We start from the raw sequence: 14,510 nt of genomic DNA on the forward strand, positions 1-14,510 counted from the left end.
ACTTAAATAGGGTAAGAAAAGAGCAACTGATCCTATTTGGAGTGTTACGACACATAACATTTCCAGCGTGGCAAGATCCACGGGTAGACATGTAATCTACAGATTAGATTCAACTGCTTCTCAACGTGGATTTGTACGTGAACAATTACAAGTAATTCCTGAAGATACACAATTACCACAGCATTCACTTTTGTAAATTAGCGCCAGGGTATCAGCACCCTTACGTCGATTACACTCAAGACAGGTCAGCATCACATTTTTGCGTGTATGACCAAGACTACTATTTATTCTATCTACGGTCAACTGTCTTGGATTATTATTTGAATGCTGCCACAAAATTGATGTGTTACAGCTCGCATAATGATTATTATGTTGTTTTAATGTCTTGATAAATTCAGCATCGAGATTAAAGTCTCTTTTTTTGTCGCACCGTTTATAACTAAACAATTATTTTCTTACTACATGATCGCAATTGCCAGCAATGGTTTCCTGAGTTCGATTATTATTTTATTTGAAAATGATAACCATCCTCCGCAGCTGAGACATTCTTTTAACTCGAGACACTGCGAGCTAAACAAAATTTGACCATTCAATACGATCATCAACAAACCAAATATTAGTATCCAAAATATTTAATCCTTGTGACTAATAAATCGTTATAGCATATCCTAGCGTCCATGGAGTTTTTTTTATTGCTAATGCGCTCTCAACAACACTGAGAGGAACTAAAACAATATAATTTAACACAATATTTTGTTTCCTTGACTCTCCTGGAATTTCAGCGTCGATATTTTGCCGTCGAGTATCTGATGGGCTATAACACATTGGTACATGTAGATTTGAAAACTTTTCCTTATGTAACAGAAATAAGTGTTGATGAAGTGTATCCCGAATTATCTTTCTATTTGCATTTATCAAATCATCTGGTCTCCACACTTGCAGAAAATCGTTCATAGAAATTTCTGAACTTATCTCGCGCATTATTTCACATTGAATTTTATTTTGTTCTAGTCTGATTAATTTCTTAAACTCCCTTCATTCTGGATCAGGAGCTCTATGGTCATCATTTATTTTCTCATCTTAATCTATAAAATTCCTCAGCCATTTATGTGGAGACAATCCAAAAAAAAAGGTGGCAGGTGACCATGATTGCCACACATTATCACAGCAGTATTCATCAACAATAGCCAATCAATAAATATTTTTAGTCTTTCTAGCGGCACTGTGCATATTTCATCCCAGATAATAATCTTTCGAATATATCTCTCACCCTTTCGATCAGGAGTCCATGTATCTCCCTTCCATCGAAAGAAGCTTTGAGCTTTGATAAGAATGAGATTTAACTTCTCGTTCGTTCATTTCTCTGGCGAGTCTATGTGTAGGTGTTAAAACAATCATATTATAAGAAGAACTCTGACGAAATAATTCGATCACACGTTTTGCTTTACCAGAACCTTCTGCTCTGTTTAGATAAACAGTCTAATGTATAGTCACAGGATCATATTTAGATGGTGCTGTTGATAATTTTGATATTTTATTATTTTTTTAATAAATTTGTTTGATTTCAACGTCGGCAGTTTCAGAATAACTAAGTATCTTTTCTTGCTTTATCCTCCATTCGCCCCATGATGCATCAGCGCCTATATGTAGTTGTTCTAGCAATCCTGTATTTTTGTATTGATATAAAATGAATATGTGGCGACTCTAACTGCATCATCATAAATCTGTTCACCATCCATAGTAAATTTATTGAAACGTACGCTAACATCGAGGATTTTAATTGACTAAACTGCGGTGACTCACCATCAGTATAACTCACAATTGTAACTAATTTAGTTCCGTCCGATAAGAAAACATTATTACTTCAACATATAAATATATTTCTCTTCGTTGTATCAGCAATTATAAAATATAGTTCAGCATTATCTATAATTAATCTTGTACAATGTCGTTTATGATCATATGATCCTCCTTGGATAAATTTGCCAATTAATTTTCTGCCAAGATCTTTTGTGATTTTATTCTCAAAATCAGTTTTATCAGGATTTTCATCATCATAATATTTTATTGCTGTGGTAACCAAGCTTGTTTCCGCGGACTATATAATACAATTGCTTCAATTACAACCAACGATATTAATATTTTAATTGAGCAGAACTCGTATTAATACTAGTGGTACTGAAAAGTATTTGCCAAACCAGACATAACAAATCATACGGAAATCTTCGGCAAACTTAAATGACTCCATACAATCGAATCCAGTCAGGTCAAAATCTGGTAATGGTCTGATACTCTGATCATTTCATGGGTTGGATGTCCAAATCTGTTAAAATATTTTAAACATTCTCCCATTTCAAGAAAACTTCTGGGATGACATGCAACCATATCAACCGAGATAATATATTTTATAATCGTACCTGGTATTCCATAATCCACCTTGTCAGTATTCGACACAAATCGATATTATATCATAGAGAAATTCAAACCTCGTAGCCTTCCACGAGTTTTTGTCTCTAGCAAAATGAGCCGCGACTGATGGAATCGTAAAACAATTACTGAGCAACTTTTGATGATAGTTAGTGTATTTTGACGCAAGATCTTCCATGTCTTCGTGGAGAGATTTTGTACGATAAATAACTCCATTAGGTCGTACAAACTGATCATAGTTTCCATCATCGGAACTCTGAAATAACCATACTGATACAGGACCAGTCTTACTTATTTCGTTAATAAGGTCAAATATATCACCGTTATAAAATTTAACAGTTCGATTTCGTGGAAACATTGTTATAGCTTTAGTCAACACATGCGCATTATGATAAATAATTTCAATCGAAGCTCATTTCTATTTGTATTTCAATTCGTACATAACCTCTCCTATTACTGTGCTTATTGTTATTGGAAATCTTAATTTCTTTTCTAATCCAGCAGCATCGTTTATTGTAGCTCCTTTATCCGTGACTGATTCTGCCCACTTTTTTTCACGTCGTGGATCTATTAGTTTATTTTCACGTATCGCGTTTGTGAAATGTTCTGTAATTCGGTCGGCTGCACTTATATTCGAAAATTTCATTGCTTTGAGATCATTTATGCTAGGTTTGCAATTCAGCGGATATATTGCATAAATAACTGCGGTCACAGGATACGCTCGTTCATAATATGGTTTGTCAATACCAGTCAGCATTCCTGGTTTGGAATTTTTATTTAAAGTATAAAAAAAATCATTGTGAACACGGATATGGTCACGTTTGTCACGGATAATCCAAGCATCGTCTTCCGCGGTATCAACCACTACAATAAATTTTACTCTTAAAAAAATATCTTTGATTGTCGAGATAATTAATAATCCTCGCTGCTCGTTGGTCACTCATTGTGGCATCGATAATACCTTTGAAGACACCTTCGGTGTTCCACATAATTCTGAATGTTGACCACACATGAGATGCGCCATCATCGCGAAGTTCTTTCTTGGCTTCATGAATACTATTAATCAGAGATTTCGTCGGATCAACCAGAGCTCTCCTCGGCAAGTCAGGGGTTCTTCTGTCAAGATCGAATCTAACTGTAGAAGTTCCATTATCATAATTAAGACATATATATATATATAATTATTCAAACAAAGAATAATTGTAGTTGGCTAATGATAGGTTCTACAACTCCCTTATCAAATTCTGCATCAATGAATTCTGTGGACTTCACTTACGAAGTGCACGAAGAGGGAATTTAGGACCAAAATCGTGTTTGAATGTGGTGTTGGGGATAGAGGAGAAACGCAGTTGTCTGTGCAAAGTGGCGGTAAAAGATACAGAGAGCTGAAATGATATTACGATTAAAAAAGGAACAGATAATGACAAGGTCATAAAAACGACTCTCTGGCCATATTTAGACAATACTTTTATATAAAATGGAGCAAAATGAGTTTGTCAAACATTAGATTATACAAAAAATTATGACGCATCTCATGGTGGTATCATCAGAAACTGTCGACTATAAAGACATTCGGTTTTGTCACTAATGATGGTTATCTCAATTTGATGTGGTCCAGTCCATAATATTAAGCTATAGAAAAAGATTGTATGTTGTTTAGTCCATAGAATTAAGTTAATTAAGTTAGTGTTGTGCAGTCTAAAAAACTAAGTTAATTAAGTTAATGTTGTCCAGACCATATAATTAAGTTATAGAATACGATTTTATGTTGTGCATTCTATATAATTCAGTTAATTAAGTTAATGTTGTACAGTCCTAAAAACTAAGTTAATTAAGTTAATGTTGTCCAGACGATATAATTAAGTTATAGAATACGATTTTATATTGTGCATTCCATATAATTCAGTTAATTAAGTTAATGTTGTGCAGTCCATATAATTCAGTTAATTAAGTTAGTGTTGTGTAGTCCATATAATTAATTTAATTGAGTAAATAGTGTGCCGTCCTTAGATCTGAGATTTACTGTATATAGTTTGTGCCCTCAGAACCTGATAGAATGTCGTTTGGCAATCTAGAAATTTGCATGGGTTGTGCCGTCCTTAGATCTAAGATTGTAAACATTTCGTGCCCTCTGAACCTGCTAAAATGTCGTTTGGCAATCTAGAACTTCAGAATGGGTTGTGTTGTGTAAATATATATTTTTTATTTTAAATATTCATATATTATATAATGAATTACGAAAATATTAATGCCATTATTTCTGCAATTAAAAAAACAACATAACGGTATCAAAGTATCAAAATATCTGCTGAAATGAATCCTAAAAAAATTATTTGTGATTGTGAATCATTGCTACAATGAAAAATTGAAGATAGATAGATAGACACTACCAGCAGAATATAGATTCATTAAGCTCATTCAACAAGCTTTGTTCCAATCCTTTGCTTCGGTCAAAGATAAAGAAGTTGAAAAATTCGTATCTCTCTCACGCGCGATTAAAAAAATTAGATCTAATTATCTCACGAATACGAAACACAAAATACTATTGACACTCGTGATAGTGAAAACGTAAACAGCGACAAAGTCATTAATGATTATGAAAGTGAAAATGCTGTCAGTGATCGTAGTAACAACGTCACTAAAGGGGGTTGTGAAAGTGAAAGTAGTGACAATGAAAGTTATGAAGTTATAGCAACTGCGGTCTCTGTGGCTAGTGATTGTGAAAATAAATAATTATACTTTACTTTGTCAAGGGATTCTGGTTTATTTTGATTTTGATTATAATATTAATTCTGATACAGATTATCAGTCATATAATTATTATTTTTTGTAATATATACCCATCAAATTATGAAATCAATGAAGAATAAGATTTTTATTTTTTATTCTGATGCTAATATTTATTCGGAATATAATATTTATTCTGATAATAGTATTTATCCTTGGCTTTGTCAAGGGATTCAGATTATAATATTTATTCCGATAATAGTATTTATTATGTAATTGTCTGTTTTCAGTAAGTTTGTCTTATTTTTTGTATCAAATACCCCATCAAATTATAAAATAGGAATAATTTTCATTATTTTAAGTATCATATACCCCATCAAATTATAAAATCAGTCATATATTTGTTACTTTAAGTACCATATACCCCATCAATTTTGAGAATCAGTGAAGAATAAGATTATAATATTTATTCTGATATTTATTTTTATTCTAATAATAATATTCATTTTTAAAATCTGACCGATTTTCACAACTACGAGTACCATTCACCCTATCAAATTAAAAAATCTGACTGATTTTCACAATTATGAGCACCATTCACCCTATCAAATCATAAAATCGGACTTAATGTCATTATTTTAAGTACCATATACCTGAAATCTAGACGATAATCAGTATTAAAAATAATTATGTTATAATATATTTATTTGTTCCTTGGCTTTCAAAGGTGAAATTAGTATTATTATGAATTTTTTTTAGTTATTTTTTTTTTTTTTTTTTTTTTTTTTTTTGCTTTCGATGAGATTTTATTATTTTGAGTACTATGCTCTTAAAATCATTAAGATCTGACATACAAATTCAAATTCAAAACTCCATGTCTTAAATCAAGCAAATGTCCAGATTGGTCGATAAGTTTGAAACGTGTTGGTGATAATAGCGATTATGACAACGTAGATAACCCGGATTAAAATGTTATTGTACAATCAAAAATCCAAGAGCAACTTAAGGCGTAAATGTATATAAAATATATCCTTGTTGGGCCTGACTGGATTTTTCAGGATCGACATGATAACTGCCATCAATTGCATCGCACACAAGATTGACTGCGATTGTTGATGTGATATTTACAACACCTGGTGAAATTGACGGCCTACACCGTATGGATCATTGGTATGTTTGAGAATATTTATTTCTATCGCAGCTGATATTGTTAGTTCCTAAACAGTGATAGCTATTTTAGATTCTTTTCCCATAATAGATTTAATTCTGCGCTGGAATTCATCGTTGATTTGTTCAGTTTGATATAGGCACGTTTCTTTCTTTATGCATCTGATCGCACCACTAGATTTTTACACTAGTTTATTAGTGACTGTTTTTGGTCTTATCCCTTTTATCCAAACCTTATCATTACATTTATTGCATAAACCACTTAACTATAGAAGACATGATTAAGTATATGATTTTTGCATGCTTAAGCAGGTTTTTCGGACTTCATTCCATTTTAAGCTAGACTTTGTGTTGGCCACTTTTGAACAATGTTCATTCCTTTTATGGTCTTTCCGTCTGTCTTACTAGTACACAGAAATGAACCCAATTCTATTAACATCCTCTCCTAAAATTTTCTTCATGTTGTATTGTTTCAGAAACCGAAGTGAATTTGACAAGTTTCTTCACGACTCTTACTCTTTTCCAGTGTCTTTTGTCATACTAGACGTGAAGGCACCTATTTGCAAATTCCTATAAGTTCACAACTTTATTCATTGTTACAAGTTGTAGAGATGAAATATAATGCAAAACTGCGAACTACAACATTCTACAGCTCCACTGGCCATTTCAAATTGGGACGTGGTTAGTAATTTATATATGAAATTTTATTCCAAAAAAATTAACTATGCTTCCCAGCACTAATACAATATAAGATTGACTGTTTAATAAGGTGGTGCAGTCACAAACACACACGCACACACACGCGCGCGCGCACACACACACAGACACAAAAATAAAGAACAGACAAATATCAAGAAAAGAACAAAAGCAAAGAAAGAAACAAACAATTATATTTCTTGTTCTTAAATATATAATAAGACACCTCCCATTTCAACTCAAACACTGAACACAGTCATATCTCAATGCCTTATCGTTTCACAAATTTTTTTATCTGTTTATGAAGCGAAACTAAGCTAATTCAATTTCTAAATGCTTTGTGCTGGTCACAGGACCTGCTTATATTTTTGGTGACTCAGACGTTTTTACTTCCATATGAAAACCATTGTAAGCCTGATTAATAAAATCTCTCTCGAGGTAGACAAATTAAATTTAGTGCAGGTATTGGTACTAAGATGTGAATAACATGATTAGATTATGATGCAATTTCAGTAATATTTCCTTTTATTCTTCTTTTATAAATGAACTTTTGGGCTTACAAACGTTACAGTAACAGTTTTCTAGCACGTACAAGGTTGACGAAGAAGTCAAAATTATTTTGTATTTTAATGCATATGGAGATGAATCGATCATATTTTTAACACTTTTGTGATAATTTTCAGTTTTGATCTTAATATGCTTAATTTTTTTCGATTTAGACGTTTTTTTTAAAGTTTATGGTTGGGATATACCAGGATGACATTATATGAGCCTTCTGTCAAGTACCAGTGTCTCTGAATTACATTGATTGTCGGGGAGGGTTGGTATATTTTTGCTTCCGAAACAAATTCCGTCTATATTTCCCCTTTCTTCTCAAGCTCGTCCACACCTCAAAAGTAGGTCAGTATCATCAATACTGTTATTAATTCTTGTTTTAAGGTTCAAGATTATGCGTGAATTGTTGATATGGCCTTGCATTAGTCGTGTTTATTGTATTGTCCGTTGTCTCTCAGTTAATACCTGTTTTGTCTTTTCTTACATGGATAGACTGGGCCAGCTTTGATACAGCTTGGAAATAGTTTTTATCCTCAACCATCTTGAAATCAAGAAGACGAATATTAGACTTCAAAATGTCTTCTTTCTGTAAAAGTGTGCTTTATTAGTTAATTAGCATTATATTGAGGAAAATGAACAAGGGAATAAGGTTTTAGAATTAAATGATCTCTCAACTCAACTTCAGTCAGCCTTTGTTTGTAAATTTCTATATCAAATTAAAAGCATATTTTCCCAACAAAACAATACAAAAATGTTCATACACTTTAAAATGTGCTGAAAATATAGCAAATTATATGAAGTCAAGTTCAGCTATTAGGAGATGCCTCTCATGTACACACTGAAACGTTAAAGATGCATAAGAGTTGCCTTTGCTAGACCTATGAATGGTGGAATGTGTAATGCATATCAAGTACGGTTCTGAAGACATATTAGTTATACTGCACAAACTAATCGGCTATGTCCAATGATTCGTTAATAAATGTCTATAAATCAAGTCTCCACTTCAAAAAAATCATTTACCAGTCCTTGTATATGGCATGATCCTGCGAAATATGCATGGAACAACTTGTGCCAACAGGTTTTTCTTCCAGTGCTTATAAACAAAAATGCTGATCAACCTATTTCTGACTGGAAAGTACTTAAAAAAACCAACAAAACAAACCCAAGCAAACAGACAAACAGGAGTATGAACTCCATAGCTACTAATGGTCGTCGAGTACAGATCAATCTTGTTCAACGGCCACTTTCATTAACAGCAGTCATGACAGTGTATTAAAATGTTACTGAAGCAAAAACGGGGTGGACACGGGCATACTACTGCCTCCGTAAATATGTAACCATTATCCTTTACTTTTGACACAAACGATAGGGAATAAAGATTGACTGTAGAGTGCTATATTAAAGCTCTATTATGCTTGGTACCCGTAAAAAGCACAAGCAACTATAACAATTACAAACAATCGAAATAGTATAATAATGGGGAATTTAAACCGAGCTTACTGATACAAGTTAACGCCTAATATATCCCATGGATTTACCAATCTTTACCTTAGCGTCACACGCTAGTAAAATAGGCTTAGATACAATTTAGGCAGCAAACATAATTCTAACGCGCAGCAAAATCAGCTAGCGTAAAATGATGTTGGCTGCGCCAATTGCTATTTTTGGGAAGTACAATTACTAAATATTTACAAATACAGTTACTACAATTACTAATTCTTTGGAAAACAACCGACGACATTGATAGCAGTGTTTTGCATATGTGATGTCAATTGTGAATAATCAACGATTGTCCACAGCAAGATCAGCTAGCTTAATCGGAGAGCAGAATAATGATCTACAATGGCATACAGATACAATGGTAAATCAGTCACCTGTTTTGGGTAATCTGGTTCCCTGCTTCGTATGCTCCCTGCGTTGCACTCCGTATAGCGGAGTGCAAGACAGGGGGACATACGAAGCAGGGAACAAGACTAGTTTTGGGTCACTAATACCGAAGTTCCGTATTTGTGGTTTTCCATTTTCGCTAACAGAATCTCGAACTCACCCATTCTAATTATTTTACCCTCGATAGCCACAGCGTACAGTTAACTGATTGTATGGAGACTGATTTGTGCCTTTGCGAGAATTTCTCAATAGAAACGTTTTCTCGAATGCAGCCATACCAAAGTCATTGTATCGACGCCGCTAATCGCATCGATTACAATTAATATGGCTCCCACAAAACATTCAGATTGATTTGCCTTGAATAGTTGTTGTGGTTGCAATGCCCGCCACACCCAAACAAACGGTTGTTGCTGCAGCAAATAGCGTATACAAACATACACGCCTTGTGTATTTCACTAGCAACGCAGTTCTCTTGGTGATTTCATCTCGCAACTGTTGTTCCGCTTCGATTTTTTCCACGTCGGTACCTTTGAGGGTCTTTGATAGTTATTCTATCAACAATGTAATTGATCAGTATAATTGCTCAAAATTCTGTCCTTCTTCGAGTGCAACACACACGCACACTTCTAACCAGTTATTCCTTGTATGCCTTTGTTCCATGGTATAACTGTCATATAATCATAGAAAATATTATTTTGGGGTAATTTTTAAATTTCGGGTGATTTTGCGTTCTTGGGACCAGACATTACGTACACATTAAACCATGCTTAGTACACCACTTAATTGTTCTTATCTTCGACCCAAAAAACTGTTACACCAACAAGTGCTTCCTTGCTTAATAGCAGTCGAGCTTTTTCTCTTCTTGGTTGAGTCGATATTGATGAAAAATAATAAACAAGGAGTGCAACCGTGGTGGATTTGTGTGTGAACTCCACTTCGTCATTGTAGAAACAATCCCGATGATGTGGTCAGCGACCAAGCGCTTTCGCGCGGTAGTGCAAGATCTGGCAACATACCAGGGGATGGGGGCTTACGAAAGCATTTTCCTGAAGTTGATGCCAGAAATACTTGATATAATCTGCATGTCTATTTGCGTTCTTGTGAAACACGTGGACGGGCCAGCGGATCTTATGTAATCATTACTATATCTGGCGAATCCGATAATCGTCTTAGTGATGTCAACGTTGCTCTTAAATGTCTCCAGTTCCTTCCATCAATGAAATAACGTGCGCTACTGAATAACACCATAATGCCACTGTTAGCAAATTCAACATTCTCGGCAGGGTCATAATTGGAACTGGCGGCGATTTCTAAAAAAGCTTCATACGGAAGAAAATAAATAGACTTATAATGCATCTGTGATTATGTTCGCTCTTTTTGGTTAGGATCCTTACCTGGGAACGAATAATACCAAAAATCATAATTATTTTTCTGACTGAGCTTTCATTGTTGTTGTTGATTGAAGTTTAACCGTTTGTGGAAGGGTAACTGCATTTTGTGTTGCCGAGTTACTAATCGATCTAGTGGATCTGGAATGGACTGAACCGCTCGTGAATCGTATATTTTTCTATCGATCCGAATAACAGTTTTGATGTTATCAACGGCTCCCATTGTAACTTGTTTAACAATTGGTGCATTCACAAATACATGGTCGCTAGCACTTTTGTGCGCCTGTAAACACCAAGCCCATTCCGTAATATGTCATGTAAACTGGGTTTTACGCGCTAACAACATACACTTGTATCACACGTCTGCATACGATTGTCATTTGATTAAAGATCAGGTCGATATCCAATATACAGTTATATTTTCACAGTTTCTCCTCGTAGGTCCAGGATGTATCCGTCCCGATCCACAAGGATGAAACGATGGTTTGTCATCCGGGGATTCGTGCAAAGAAGATATACGGGCGCAGTAGGAGTAATGGCTGCCAAATCACCCGGTTCCTCAGTTGGAGAAAACTCAAATGGTATGTAACCCTTAGCAGCTACGCTTGCGGTAGTTCCACTTTTGTAACTGTCACAGATGGCATCACAGGTTAAATTATTTTGAATCGTTTAAGCAATTATAACAAAGTCAGGCCTGATATGGTATCTGGACCCTCCAGGTCCTACATGTAAGATTCGTTTGTCCTCTTGAATTTTAATAATATATTCAGACCTACAAAGAATTGTTCTTAGTGGACTCACGTTCGCGTATGAAAATTGTAGCGCCTTGGCAGTCTTTAACAAAAATCTTTGTCCAGTCTCATAATTGATAAATTCCATGTCAACGGCTTGTCATATATCTTGTCCAATGTCCTATACCGAGAACACAAAAGAGTTATTCGCGGGAAGACCCCAGACAATCAGGGTCGGATATTAGGCCAACTGTAAGACACACGCAACGACGCTAGTCCAATTTCAGGCATGCGTGATTCCCCTACTGTGATTCTTGTGGAGAAAGTCACATCAAATTGTGTTTTCATTGATGACATTGTAATCGTCGAGGTGGCACTCTGGGTTTTCTTTACAACAACACACTGCATTGCAATATAGATTTCATAAAATGAATATGACGTATTTCACTAGAAAGTGCTTTAGAACTCATCATCTATGTCGTTATGCGTCATTGATACCTTCAGTGAGCTAGTGAATTCGTGCATTAACGAGTGAAAAGTCCCGGGGTCCTTATCAGTGGTTAGCAACCGCTAAGAAATTAAATTAATTCAGCCTCATTAACAACTTTTGGTAAGTTGTTGCCTGCGTGAATTGATACCACTAGTATTTCCAACCGATTCCCGACACCATTTACCTGTTGTTGGTCCGCAGACCCGCGTTTAAAGCCTTTGGTTGTCATGGACCTTTTGTTCGTCATAGAATCTTTGACTCGTGTTTGCATGCATGACCACCGAGACCTTTTCCATATTTGGATGTTTCCCTCTCTGAAAGGGTCACACGCACTGATTGAGAATCAAGTAAACAACTTCCTTTTTTAATCCATTTATAATGTATCAATGATAATAGTGAAATTGAGGCTGTACTGGAATACGTGACCCTCATACGGGTATCTGTTTTGTGCATTATTTGACTGTATAACCTTTGTCTATAGAGAAATAATCTCAGTTTGGGCTTTTACCTTTACACTGGAAAGTGTTTGTTTGTAAACAGTCTGGAGTTACATTTAAATTTTTATTCAACTTATTTGGATTCTAAAAGATTAATTCTTTTTCCTGAAATATTTGAGTGCTCGTGCAGAATTCTTGGACAAAGACATTTCTTTAAATTTTATTCGGAATTCAAACACCAGAATATTAATTTCTGTGGTTCACAAAAAACTGTAAACACATCAGCGCTATACTGATATGTATACGTCATCGCCTTCCATTTTGGATTTTTCGTCAGGACTCGAACTTGAATTCATTAGAACATTTCATTACTAGGATTTATAAACTTTAATTCGTGGATTATTCTTGGATTGTTTCTGGATTTGATTTCTTAAAACCGTAAGTTCTTATGTTTTCATTTTTACATTGTTTTTCATGGAAATAAATTATTTGTTAAATTTTTCAAATCTTGTTATTTTCACTCTTTTTTGCTACTGTTTAATAGAGCCTAAACACATATCATAAGAAAAGTTATACTCGATGGCTTAAACGATTAGCATGGTTGAGTTATGGAAACATGGAAACCACCAGCGACTCTGAGTACCGGTACGGTCCGGGGCGAGACAAAACAAGTATATGATTACAGGAATTAAAAACCGAGTAATTACCTGTTAAAACAGACAAAAATATAAACGTGAAGAAAAGAAGTAGACCTTCCACCGAAAATTATTGCGAAAATATAACGCCTGCATAGTTCCATTTCTGCACACAAAAAAAGTCCCAAAAATGTATGGAGTGTGCTCAACTCAATTATATAAGCTGTAAAAACATCTGGTATCAACCAGAAAAATGTACATACATTAATTGATAGCAATAAAAACATCTTATATTGACAAGAGAGATATGAAGCCTAATATCGACAGTCTCCAAATAATAATCGGATTCAATGTTGTGAAGGACAAAATATCAGAGCCAGATAATTAAAAAAATCAGTACCTGCGAAAATATGATACCATGCTTTCATAAGTAGCCTGACGCTTTACTATACCAAACAAATCACAGATTTTACGGAACAACGACGGTGTAAAAGAGGCAAACGGCTGACAAAAGAATTTACAGGTGAGGCAAAACAAGACATTGTGGAAGAAATTAATGGATAAGACAACTCACAAGCCAAACGCTCCGGTGGCCTAGAGGTTAGAGCGTCCGCCTCGGATGCGGTAGATTATGGGTTCGATCCCCGGCCGAGTCATACCAAAGACTTACAAAAATATTACTAACAGCTGCTTCTCTTGGCGCTCAGCATTAAGAGGTTAGTGTTAGGACTGGTTGGCCTGGTGTCAGGATAATGTGACTGGGTGGGACATCATGCTACATGTCTGCGGCATGATGCCCCAATACTAGACCTTACTATAAACTGCCACACTGCAGACATCGTAGCAATATGACTGACAAATTATTAAAGCTAACTTTAAAAAAAAATCAAAATTACAATTTACAAACCAGTTGGTGTGACCGTCGGTGTAGCAATTATATTGTACCTTGTAAGTATGTTTACCATGCGAGAGTGGATGCAAATGATGATCGTAATAAGTAATCGTGTACGTGCATGTTGATGTGGACGTGTATTTTTGACGTGGACGTGGGTGCGGACGTGAATGTAGACATGGACACGGACGTGTATATTTTGAAGTGATTTTTATTCGGCTGATGTGAAAATTCGGTCTTTATGCCCCAAGAAACGACCAATTTAAGACCTTTTTCATAGTACTTACCGTATTCTGTACTTAAGTGATGTATTTTTTGGTAGAATTGATGTGTTTATCTGTAAATAATGCAACATACTTAAGTGTTGTGACTAGATATGATGCATCTAGCGGAAAATAATGTATACGATCCATTTGATGGATATACCAACCAATGGCCCACTACATCACGAAAAATCCACTAACATCTGCATTTTGTT

Source organism: Sinohyriopsis cumingii, chromosome 2 (genome assembly GCF_028554795.1).
Source record: "Sinohyriopsis cumingii isolate HCF-2022 chromosome 2, ASM2855479v2, whole genome shotgun sequence".
NCBI classification, from domain to species: domain Eukaryota; kingdom Metazoa; phylum Mollusca; class Bivalvia; order Unionida; family Unionidae; genus Sinohyriopsis; species Sinohyriopsis cumingii.